The sequence below is a fragment of the Diabrotica virgifera genome, chromosome 5 (genome assembly GCF_917563875.1).
Source record: "Diabrotica virgifera virgifera chromosome 5, PGI_DIABVI_V3a".
Classification (NCBI taxonomy): domain Eukaryota; kingdom Metazoa; phylum Arthropoda; class Insecta; order Coleoptera; family Chrysomelidae; genus Diabrotica; species Diabrotica virgifera.
In genome coordinates this window covers 215,086,225-215,100,000 of record NC_065447.1, presented here as the reverse complement: position 1 = coordinate 215,100,000, position 13,776 = coordinate 215,086,225, and the positions used below count along the sequence as shown (strand labels likewise).

Genomic DNA, 13,776 nt, shown 5'->3' with positions numbered 1-13,776 from the left:
TAATTTTCTTTGTTTATTTGTTGCATTTACATAAAAAGATAGTTTTTAATTGTTTCAAAAATGTTGCATGTTGTGGTTGTGGTTGTGTTCTTGTTTGTAAAATGTATTACTAATAAATTCTTTTTATTTCTTTATTTGCTACAGTGTTACATTGATTACCGGATTGATAATCGGTAATTGTCAATTGTCAATTCAGTCATGGCTTACTTAAAATTTAGATAAATTTAAACACCTAAAATAATTTTTTCTGAAAAATGAAAATATCTCAAAAACTAATAAATTTGGGCATAGGGACTGTTATATAAAAATTAAAGTACGGTAATGTTACTTTTCAATAATGATATAAAATACAGTGTGTTCCATTTAACATTACTGAGAAAATAATGTACTTGCGTTTTGACTCACCCTCTATTTGATATAAAGAAAATTAGCAATGTCAATAATTCTTGAAAATTTTGACAATAAATAAAAAAATATGGCATTAATAAACCATTGCTGTTGTGCTTATTTTTATTTATACAGGGAGTTGCAACTTGTTACGATTTTCATACAAAATTGGTTATTACTTTGTAAATACCCTGTATAACACTACAAACCTTTATATTTTTGTGATGGAGAAGTTAACAGGATTTCGAATATAAAATAAAATATAGGGAGTTCCATTTAAAAAAACATAAGTTTGGTCTGCCACTGTGTTATCGAACACCCTGTAACATTCTAACTAATTTTGTAATGTGAAGCTCAAAGGTGGCTAAAATTTTTGTTATTAACTTTTATTGCTATCTATTACTATAGCAGAGCTATTGAGATTTACCCCACTAATCAATCACCCTGTATGTATACATCATGTGATACTTAATTTCAGCACTGAAACTAACTGTGGAGGTACTCAGGTTACTGAAAGGCTTTTCAAGAAAAAGTTCTTATATTTACTGAGGTTCTGAAACTGATTTATTGTGGCATGTCAAGTTAAATATGATAAGTACATATATGAGATTAAGCTAACATTGATTGAAATAAAAATTAAATTTTATTGTTTTTGACATTTTGATTTCCACTACAGAAATCGTTTTCGAAAAATAATTTTTTAGTCGGATCACGTTTAAAATAGAGAAAATAATAATGCACTTATTACATATATATTGTGATGATTGGCGTATTTAATTGACACATTGGCCATAATTAAGTAATTAAATAAAAAAATAAATTATTAAAAAAAACTATGTTAACAATAAATTATAAAATTTTAATAACTGTCGTAAAAATATATGTATTTGTTGGGAATTTTTTGCGGAAGTAGGTACGTGTAGAAGTGCGTCAGAAACGCACCATATAGTGAGGCACGCCGCGCGTCGCGAAGGCTTAAAAGTCGAGTGGACGCACACAATTAACAATTAAAAAACAACGACGGTCTAAATTGAAATAAGCTCTTCAGAATCTGGAAACTAAACGTTTAAACTTCAATTCAAACACAACCTCAAAAATAATAATTTTAATATGAGTTCAATCCTCAAAAATTCGTATTTTCGCATTTTTCAGATTTTAAATCGTTTATAACCCGAAAAGTATGAACTTTTGAGAAAATTACAAGAGACCTTTTTTATTTAAAATGACCCAAAAAAGCCAAAAAATATGTTTCTGGAAGAGAGAAAGATAAATTTTGGAATTTATTTAAAAAAATTGTTTAAATAATTTTTGCCCAAAAAATTTGCGACCAACGCCCTTCATATGAACAATGAAAAACTGAATCTTGCCAGAAGGTGCGATGGTGCCATGTTATCCCCTCCCTGCCCCCATGTCAAGGGCAGATAAAAAGCGATTTTTCGCAAAACATAACATTTTTTTTGTATTTTTTGGGCCATTCTAAACAAAAAATGTTTTTACAAGTTTTTTCGTAGGATGCATAGTTTTCGAGAAAAACGCGGTTAAACTTTCAAAAAATCGAAAAATTGCAATTTTTGAACCCGAATAACTTTTGATTAAAAAATAAAATAGCAATTCTGCTTGCAGCATTTAAATGTTCAAGTCAAATTATACCTGTTTTGATTATTTGCATTGCTAAAAATTTTTATTTATTGTTAAACAAAGCTACATATAAACAAATAGTGTTTGAGCATTTTTTCGGATGCCCATTATGGATGTATGCTAAGTGGATGAAAGTATGCTAAAGGGCCTAGCCGGGTAAGATGATGAAATATGCCCCCAACTCGATTCGAATCCCATATAGGTCACCGTTTAGCATATATAGTGAAACTAACTTTCTGAAATTTTTAGCCCCCTAGGTGGTCATGTGACCCACCTAGAGCCTAATTAGGCTTTTTATGCTTTTATTTTTTATCTCGGCCGCATCGAGAACTAGCGAAAAACTTTAAATAGAAAATTTGTAAGATTTAAAAAGTTCTGTGCGAAAATTTTTTTTTTTAATTTTTGGCGGGAAATTTAAATTTTAGCACGATTTTAAAATTTTAAATGAGTATAAAAAAATAACTAAGACATTCGTTTTCACAAAAAAAATATATAACGTGTATTTTTGCATAATATTTCACCCTGAATTTTTTCAAATTTTTAAAATTGGTGAAATGCACCTTTAAAAATAAAAAACCGCATTTTTTCGGTTTTTTGATACAATTTTATACATGTTTTTCAAAAAAGGTAATACCGTCACTAGAATAGGTAAAAAACTGAAAAATAATTGGAGTTTGCTTAATAAAAATTTTTTGTAACACCATCCATTTTCAAGATACAGGGCGTTGAAGAAAACAAAATTTTACACATTTTTTACGATTTGGCCGAAACTACTGGCAACATTGTAATAAAACTTAGCGGGTTTTAAGAGGTAGTTATTGTGCATGTTTTGACATACAATTAAGGATTTGATATTCATCATTGGCGCTTAGGGGTAATGGTCTGAACTTTTCAAACAAAAAAAGATAGTACGCCACTGACATATTTCAAATTAACAATCATTTTTAAATTCCACATTCAATTTGCGATAAAAAAAACTATCCTATCATTTTTTCATACGAGGCGCCGTTTTGCTGCAAAAAATAAAATATCTTAACGCTTCCAAAGTATTCGAATTAGTTTTTATAATGGACGTACGAGTTTACGTATGTAGATGTAGAAACTACTAATATAAGTTCGAATACTTTGTAAGGGTTAAGATGTTTTATTTTTTGAATAAAAATGGCGCGTCGTATGAAAAAATAGGAAGATAGTTTTTTTGTCACAAATTAAACGAGGAATTCAAAAAGGATTGTTAATTTGAAATATGTCAGTGGCGTACTATCTTTTTTCTTTAAAAGTTCAGACTATTACCCGTATACGCGCAAATGATAAATATAAAATTCTTAATTGTATGTCAAAAAATGCACAACAACTACCTCTTAAAACTCGCCAAATTTTATTACAATGTTGCCAGTAGTTTCGGCAAAATCGTAAAAAATGTGTAAAATTTTGTTTTCTTCAACGCCCTGTATATTGAAAATGGATGGGATTACAAAAAATTTTTATTAAGCAAACTCCAATTATTTTTCAGTTTTTTACCTATTCTAGTGACGGTATTACCTTTTTTGAAAAATATGTATAAAATTGTATCAAAAAACCGAAAAAATGCGGTTTTTTATTTTTAAAGGTGCGTTTCACCAATTTTAAAAATTTGAAAAAATTCAGCGTGAAATATTATGCAAAAATACACGTTATATATTTTTTTAGTCAAAACGAATGTCTTAGTTATTTTTTTATACTCACTTAAAATTTTAAAATCGTTCTAAAATTTTAATTTCCCGCCAAAAATTAAAAAAAAAATGTTTCGGACAGAACTTTTTAAAGCTTACAACTTTTTTATTTAAAGTTTTTCGCTAGTTCTCGATGCGGCTGAGATAAAAAATAAAAACTAAAAAAGCCTAATTAGGCTCTAGGTGGGTCACATGCCACCTAGGGGGCTAAAAATTTCAAAAAGTTAGTTTCACTATATATGCTAAACGGTGACCTATATGGAATTCGAATCGAGTTGAAGGCACTTTTCATCATCTTACCCGGCTAGGCCCTTTGCTGTTACTCAAGCGTTATGGGTTATGGGGACCTATTGGGTTGTGAAGAGTAGGTCCTAAAACCGAAAAAGTCAATAAGTTTTTCATAAATGGGAGGATATCGGGACTTTCCATTTTTTAATTTAATTTTCCATTTTCAACAATGGTTTTTTCCGATTATAGCGCCATCTGTCCATAATTCGATAAAATGTCTCGAATAAAAGTTGTTATTTTTATGTAAAGAAACCATATCTGCTATAAAAATTGGGGGCTCCTATTTAAGACTTTAAAGAAACCCTCCTCCCTACCTCCGTGGGGGGTCATGTTTGGTGCTATTTTATTTTGTAATCAAAAGTTATTCGGGTTAAAAAATTGCAATTTTTCGATTTTTTGAAAGTTCAACTGCGTTTATCTCGAAAACTATGCATCCTACGAAAAAACTTGTAAAAACATTTTTTGCTTAGAATGACCAAAAAGATACAAAAAATTGTTTTGTTTTGCGAAAAATCGCTTTTTATCTGGCAAGGCACCATTGCACCTTTCGGCAAGATTCAGTTTTTCATTGTTCAAGGTCTTAGGTAAAATAATCCGAACATAGTTACCGGCTTTGCATACTAAAATACTTCCAGGGCCCGGTCTCAGTGGTGACTCGTGATTTGTACCATAGGGAGGCTATACCTAACTGTAAAATATCTACATAGACAAATTTGCACTAGCAAAAAAATCCGTGACCATTTTTTATTTACATTTTATAATATCATCATAATTCATAATTTCATATCATATATCATTTTAAAAATAGTTAGTCAAATTGTAAAAGTGTATTACCAAAGTTTGTGTCGTTTATTTGTTAACAATAATTTTATCTCTATAAGTATATATGCATATGAAAATAAATACAGACTTGAACTTTTGCAGTCCATACAGGTTGAAGGTTCACATTTTTTAAGGTACCCAACTGAATTTTTTTAATTATAAAAGCGGCCTACTGGGAATTCAGAAACACGGTAAATTACCAATATTTTGCTTTGCATTACAGATACTTATAGGAAAAAGTTATTTGAACAAGTTGTTCCAAATATTATTCTAACCCCACATACCAAATTTCATAACAAAATTCGCACTTTTAGTTTTTTCATTATTTGTAGTCAGGATCCTAAAATTGCAGAGGAGGCTGCTGGCCGATTAGCCGCCCTTGCCCAATCTCCGGGCAGCGTGTGCGTTAAACTATAATGCAGCTCTAAGGAGACCGGGTCTCCTTAAATGCTACTGCGCTGCGCGGAGCATTAGCAAGTGAGATTTTCCGGCCAGCAGCCTCCTCTCCAGTTTTAGGATCCTGACTACAAGTAATGAAAAAACTAAAAGTGCTAATTTTGTGATGAAATTTGGTATGTGGGGTTAGAAAATTATTTGGAACAACTTGTTCAAATAACTTTTTCCGATATCTCTAACGCGAAGCAAAATAGCAAAGTAAACAAAACAGTGTAGCATGTGTAACAAATTTATGGGGAGGCTAAGCCTCCCTTGCCTCCTCTGACCAGCCGCCACTGCCGGTCTATACGCAAAGAAACCGAATCAGAAACATTTTTCATACGGGATTGGCCTCACAACCTGGACTATATTTTTCACGATACCGTGGGGTAGTTACTCGTTTACTAGCGAAATACTGTCATTTTCAGGGCCGGTCCCAGGTCATTGGTCGCACAGCTCGGATATGCGGAACACTGCCGGTGTTTCTTGCCGCTGCGCCGATGTGGCGCACCGCGTGCTATTGACAATGTGCACCAGCATCAATTGCTTTTGAAATATCATTCCAATTTTTCTTAATCCTCAGGAATTCGTAAAGTGGATCGAATGTAATAACGGTGGATATATCCTGGAATGGTGAGATTAGCATATGCTATGCAGCTAGGATCTCGGTGGGCGGGGAGGGAGGAGGTTTTGAATGTGTAATTTGCCAAGATAGTGTCGGAAATACGCCATATTCGTTTTATTTTAATCCCGGGATATAATGGAAATATAACGGGTTTGCGTGAGAAAAGGTATTACCATTTCACACTGCATTTTAAATCGTTGCAATTAAATCGTTGAATTGAAGAATAGTCCAGTGTTTTTATCTTAGTGGGTACCGTAGTATACTATTGTCAGAAAACATGTGTGTAATTGTAACGTTTGGGATGAAAGTTTCTATACAATCAAAGAATTATCGGAAATAAAAGAGCTCTTGTTTTGCTTGTGTTTTGAATAAAAGTTTTGCATAGAGCCATCTAGCCGAAATTACTCCACTTCGTAAATAAATATGAATTTCGTAAATTTTGTTATTTCTTATGGCAAACAACATTGACAGACTGAAAATCATCCAGTGATTTAGCAGCAGCAAATTTTCAAAAGCAATTTTGTGAAAAAAATGAAAATCTATCTTGAAAATTTTTGTGCTATTACGATTTTATACTATTATAGATAGTCTAACTAAACATCAAAGCCTCTTGATCTCAATTTGTCTTGGTTGTCGTGATAAAGAACCAGACCCAGCAAATTGTTCATATATGGTTTGAATAATTGAATGCAGCCTCCGTGACAAATTTCGTGAAGACTGCATGGCCACAGCTATTTTCCCGCAAAATATTAATGCTTGGTGCATTAGTTATTAGGCTGTCTATGGACTGGACATGTCCAACTCATACGTTGGGATTTATCTCTTGAACTACGTCGCTAGCTCTATACATGTTTGACCTCGATATTGGTTCTCATTGGATATTGATTAGTATTCGGATCGAGATAGGCTTCAAAGATCCTTCTGGAATTTTTCTCTCAAAACATATGAGTTTTCTTTCCATTGCTCTTGTCAGCGTCCACGTCCAACCATACATGAGCATCTGTCTAATCACTGTTTTATATATCCTGATTCTTTATATCCGTGTTTGGCCCCTGGATTTAATAGTATTGTGGAGGCTATACATACTGTTATGTATGCTCTGTATTTTCTCTCTGTTATGAGATTGATCAGCATCTGATTAATTCACTTAAATATAAAACTTTCCAATAAAATATATTCTCAGGGCTAATTTTGTGATTTTAATGTATCACCTTTAGTTTGTGGCTTCTAGTATTTCTCGTTGCTTACTTTATCTAGGACAAAACAGGGAAAATAAATATACTCAAAATCATATAAATTTTAATAATATTATTTATATTCTACACCCTAAATATAAGATTCAAAATGTATGCTAAAACTTTATTCTGTTGTCAAAATTTCTTATCTAATAAAAATAATCTTTAATCTCCTTTTTCTTTTAACAAATTTTCATTTAAATGATTCGGTAGACTGTTCTTATTATTATAAAAAAAAAAACAATATTTAATTTACCTTTTAAATAGATTATTTATCTCTTATATGAATTTATGAATGAATAAATTATGCTGTAAAACTGTTAAATTGACAAAAAACAAATAGGGTATGTAATATACAACAACTCTCTCCTTTTCACATATAATCTGATTAACCTTTTTTATCTTCTTTACTTATTCTCATGGATTGTGTTGTCCTCGGTTCTCCCACACGTGCTCCTCAGATGCTGCTACGGTCTTTCTCTTTTAAACTGTTTCACAAAACAAAAACAGCACTCTTTCGGAATCTCTCCTCTATTTAGTCTCCGACTCGATACAAACAATATCAATCTTTATAATTCCAAGAGTTTTTCTCTCAGCTCGATATCTTGTGCAAAATTGATACAAACCGGCTACTCGTTCCAGACAGAAACTGGAATCTATTCGGACACGAGGACTTCTCGACTCGATCACGATTTCGTCTCAACAGGAATCTGCTTACACGGCCACCAAATCCCCGTGTGGGATGCGGGCCGCTTAGTAGAATACACCCACAGGATCTCCTACTAGTCGTAAGAGGCGATTACAGGAGCAGCTGACCGCTGTCCCTCCCTAACATTCCATCTCAACCTTACCCATTATCTCTATCCTCAAACCTATCTCATCCACACCCCGAGTGACGGATGAGTCCTATTGACCGTGTTGGAGTGGGAGGGGTCCACTTTGCGTGGGGGTGTGTATGGCATATTGTCGCACACCCTACACACAAACTGCGTAACCTGCGCCTCTCCCCATTCAAACACTCCTAATTTCCCGCTACCAACCCGCACTGGCCAGCGTGGTAGTGAAATGGCTAATTTTCCCCCGTAAATGACATGACACAAACTAGAAAAAGGCCCTTAGTCCCCGGCGGCCCAACGGTCCCTGGTGACGGTAGCCACCAGATTGGGCCAAGGGCAGAGGGTGCAAAGAATCACCGGGATAGACACGGCTACCATGGACAACGAACATTGCATATTGCCACTTATAACGTAAGAACGCTTGCAACTGAAGATAAGCTCATTGAATTACAGGAAGAACTTAACTGCATAAAATGGGATGTACTGGGACTTTCCGAAATACGAAGAAAAGGAGAAAACCAATTAGTTTTAAAATCAGGGCATCTGTTACATTCCATTGGAGAAGACGATAAGGCAGTTGGCGGCGTAGGTTTTCTCGTCCACAAGAAACACCTAGATAAAATTATAAAAATAGATAGTGTAAGCTCAAGAGTTGTGTACCTCATACTAAAATTGAACAAGAGATGCTCTATTAAAATTATCCAAGTATATGCACCCACGACGAGTCATAGCGATGAAGAAATAGAAAACTTTTATGAAAATATAAATAGAGCTATGGAAAACCAAATTCACCACTTTACACAAAATTACTAATTTTCAAACTGGACTGCTCCCTTCCGATCTTAATTACACAGTAAATCTTTTTCTCATCAATCTGAGACTCAATCACTCTATTCTCCCTCCATCAATCTCTTCGCCAATCACAAGCATTCTCTCTACACATTACATCCCTACTTTCATTTCTTAAGAACAAATAGTGTGGTATACAAATTTTCTGTCTTGTTAATTTCCACGAGATATTAAAATTACTTTTTTTCTTATATTTAAAAAAAACCCTATATTCTAAAACTAAAAAAATGTTTATCGTCGTTTCTTTCTAGGAAACCATTTAGAAACATTCTATTGCCTACTCCAACCGTGAGTACATCCACTTTCTAATCCGACCGTATTTTAGTTCATTGTTTAATTTGTATAAGTCCGTTCGTAGATTCTTTACCACTAAACATTTCCTCTTTCCACGAAACACTGCTTACGGCTAATCATATTATTTACAAATTTTGGCTATATACAGGGCGATGAAAATTTACGAACTCGTGATCTGTGACATAAAATTAATTCTCTAAATTTTTCCCATAAAAATTATTTAACAATACATACTCCTGTTTGCTGCCTGGATTCTTCTTTTTATCTCTTCCCTAATATCGTTATCTGCAGTGATTGTCGTTCCGAGGTATTTAAAACTCTCCACTCTTTCAAAGTTATATGATTCTAATGTTACATTTTGCCCTATTCTTTCTCGTCTCTTATATTGTCAGTTATGTAATGCACATATTTTCTCTTGGTTGACCATTAGACCGGTTTTTTGCATCCATTTTGCAAAAAGCATACTTAGTGCAGTCACTGAAGGTGGATATGAGCTATTACCTCCGATTTCATTGAACCTTCATCGATTTGCATGAAAATTGGTGAGTGGTTAGAGGATATCTTAAGGAACAAAGGTGACATGGTGCCAACTTGCGCTTTTACCCTGGGGGTGGATGCCACCCCTCTTCGGGGGTGAAAATTATTTTATTAAAAATAACCCCACAATTCGATAGAGGGACAAATTATAAGCAAAATTTGTTATATAAAGTTATTAAAATAAATCAAAACTTTTTGAGTTATTAAAGATCAAAAATTTTAATTTTTCGTGAGAAAAATGCATGTTTTTAACCGATTTTTCATAAATAACTCAAGAACTATAAGTTTTTACAAAAAAGTTATAATTATCAAAATTGAGGCTAATAAAAAATCAAATAAACTACTTACTAGAAAAACCTTCCTATGTTAACTAAAAGTAAGTTATAGGTAATTCAATGTATATTTCTTTCGTCGAGTACCCAAATTTAAATATTCAAGCTTAAATACCGGCAAAATGATGCATTTTACAACATAAACTTATTAAACATTTGTTAAAGTTCATAGAAATATCTATCAAATAAGTCCTCGAACAAGTTGATAGCATTAAAATTTATGCACCAAAAATGTTTCAAAATGTATCTTTTAAAAATTTTTCCAAAAAATGTTATTGTTTATTTGTAAATAACTCCGTTAATTATCAAGATATTAGGTTCACCTAAAAATTAGTTAAAAGCTGATTCCAAAATCTATTAAAAAATGTCAAAATTTGTCTTTTAAACGTCTCACTTTTTTAACAATAAAGGGTTAAATGGCCCCGATTACATGGTTCTCGCAGCAAAATTGAAATTTTAAACGTTTCTATCTCGGTTATTTTTTACTCTACGGAAATAGTAAAATGGGTAAAGTATTTGGAACATAAAAACTAAAATTTAGTTATATATCATTTTTTTACGTATATCGAGTAATTTTTGAGTTATTATCAAAAGAATTTGAAAAGTACGATAATTTAAAAAATTTTGATTTTTTTAAATTGTATCTTTTTTTCAAAAATATGCATTTTAAACCAATGAAAATTGTTGAAATCATTAAATATATTAACCTAAAGAAATTCGTGTGAGGACGACTACAAATTTTAAATTTTTGTGGAAATGGCGTATGTTTTATTTTTCACTTTTTCCTAAAAAAATCGAAAGGGTTCTCTTATTTTCATCATAACTTGCTTAATTTTTATGCTATTAACTTCTACTGGAGCTCATTTGATAGGTACTCCAAAGTACTTTGACAAGTGCTTAACAAGTATATTCTATAAAATGCATCGTTTTCCCGTTATGTAAGCTTGAATACTTAGATTTGAGTACTCGTCGAAAAGAATATACATTCAATTACCCATAACTTACTTTGAAGTAATATTAGTTTAGTTCTTTAAGTGGGGAGTGTATTAAACTTTTTATTATCTTTATTTTTGGTAATAATTGTTTTTTTACAAAAGCATATAGTTTTTGAGTAATACGTGAGAAACAGCTTTAAAACATTCATTTTTTTTAAGAAAAAATAAAATTTTTGATATTTAATAACTCAAAAAGTATTGATTTAAGTTAATAACTTTACATAACAAATTTTGCTTAGAAGTTGCCCCTCTATCGATTTCTGGTATTTGTTTTATTAAAAAAAATTTCACCCACGAGAAGGGGTGGCATCCACCCCCAGGGTAAAAGCGCAAGTTGGCATCATGTCACCTTTGTTCCCTGAAGTATCTTCTAACTACTCACCAATTTTCATGAAAATTGATGAAGGTTCAACGAAATCAGAGGTGAAAACCTTCAGTGACTCCACTAACTTGTTAAATTAATAATCTAAGTGTAAGTACAACAATATTTATATAAAATAATTATTTGCTATTTTACTTTATCAGTTTTTAACATATCTCATGATATATTTTAAATGATGGATATATAGTGAGAGCTTTGTCAAATTGATTAGATAACATCGTTAATACGCTTTTGAAACGAATGTCGATTTGGTGTAGTATTGGTTCTGAATTATTACTACTGTCAGCAATTCGGTTCTTTTTAAGTAATGTGTTGTTCGAATGAAACGATTTTTGGATTATGTTTAAACTAAAAAAATCAGGTATGGTTCAAATGTACTCTTAGATAAATATATTCATAAAAGTAAAAAAAAATGTGATTTGATGAAATTGTAAGAAAATAGGTTTGCAATTCTTTTTGTGATAAAACTGATAAATATCCCATCTAGTTATCATCTTTGGCTTTTATAACTCTACGTGAGTCTTTGCCGCATTTACTATTGTCTTCCATTGGTTCCCATCGTGTGCTACTCATTCCGATGGTCTCACTTCTATCTTTTACAGGTCTTCTCTGACTGCACCTTACCTTTCCACCTTTTTGTAGGCCGTCCTGCTGATCCTCTACCGTCTGGTCTTTCCCAAAAACACATTGCTAATCAGTCTGTCGTCATCACTTCCTACCACGTGGCCTGTCTATCTTAGTCTATTGGCTTTTATGTGTCTCACGATGTTTCCGTGACCGAGAAGAGTCCCTAATTCATTGTTTTATCTGCTCCTGTATCCATTTGTCACACTGTCCCTGCAAGGATCATATATAACTCGCAGGTTTTTACGTTCTCATACTAATACCTATTTCATTGATTTCTTTTTTTTCTCAATGTCCATGTTTCACTTCCGTATGTCAATGCTGGTCGTATTATGGTTTTGTACTAGTGATGTTGAAAAAGTAACTATTCGTTACAAAGTACTCGTTACTTACGAATACCGAAAGTAACGATTACTATACGAAGAGGTAAATCGTTACTTTGATTACTCTGATTACTTCGTAATCATTGTATCAGATCGAGTAACGACTATTGTATCTACTTTGATTACTTCGTACCAATCGTATCAGAGCGAGTAACGACTTTTGTATCTACATACTTTGATTACTCTGATTACTTCGTACCAATCATATCAGAGCGAGTAACGACTATTGTATCTACAACCAGTACACTTGATTACTTTCTACCAATCGTATCCCAGCGAGTAACGAATGGGACCTGTATTTTACGAATGTTATCGAATATCGTTATCGGTTTGAAGCGTTTTAAGGGTGTGAGGGTGAGGAGAAGATAGAAGATGAAACAGAGAGAGGTTTAATGATATACGTAAAATATGTAATGTATGTCACTAACAAAGATCGAATGCGAGAACCCTATATTTTTATCTAAATCTATATCTATCATCCTAGTAACATCACAAGACAAGCACTCGAATATCAACCTGAGGGTACAAGGAAGAGGGGACGACCAGATAATACTTGGAAGAAAACAGTAACCAGAGAACACAACAGAATCGGCTTAAGTTGGGAGGTAGTGAAAAACAAAGCAAGAAACAGAGGAGAATGGAAGGAACTGGTACGCAGATTAACCAGAGAATAAACACAAGAAGACGCGCTGAGCTGGCCACCAGCCGTCTTACACTATCGGCCAAGAAACGCAGATGCGCCCAATACTCCACTAGGAGTGATGGTCCAAGAGAGAGAGAACAAGCAGAACAACTATAATCAACATCACTATTTTGTACATTTGGATTTTGGCACGCCTTGAGAAAAGCTTTGATCTCATTAAGGCGCATTTAAATCAAAGCGAACACGAACGAACGAACGAAGGAACGAATTCGTAGGTGTTCGCTTGGTCATTCGTTCGCTACAAAGTAGGGCCATTTACATTGAAGCGAACGTTCGCATTCGTTGATGATCGGGAGTGCATATTGCCCGCAGATGTTTTTAAGATGGGCCAGTGCCAGTCACACATTGTGTTTAAGAATGGTTTAAGTTTTTATTGTCGTGTTTCTTGCTGGGTAAATTTTAATACAATAATAGCTTACAAAAATACAATGTGTGTTCTGTAAGAAAAAAATGTCATATTCATAAATATAAGTATAAATTTTGGTACGACTTCAATAATTTCATTTTGTCCTGTTTCTATTCTATAATTTTTTCATTTAAAAAAAATTGATTTTAATAAATAAAATAAAATAGAAATTATTTCCAGACTCAAAAATAATTTATCCAGGTATTTTTTATTATTTTGTTGATAAGTTTTATTTATTAATATTTTATTTAAATCTGGCATTATCAACTAAGGTTTGAGATATATAAAACGTC

The 13,776-nt window shown here is 32.8% G+C and overlaps 1 protein-coding gene across 5 annotated transcripts in view; it reads left to right on the top strand.

The window, feature by feature from the left end:
• LOC126885284 (kalirin) overlaps nt 1–13,776 on the top strand; it is a 1,143,465-nt gene that overhangs the window by 641,241 nt on the left and 488,448 nt on the right. The window lies entirely within an intron of this gene.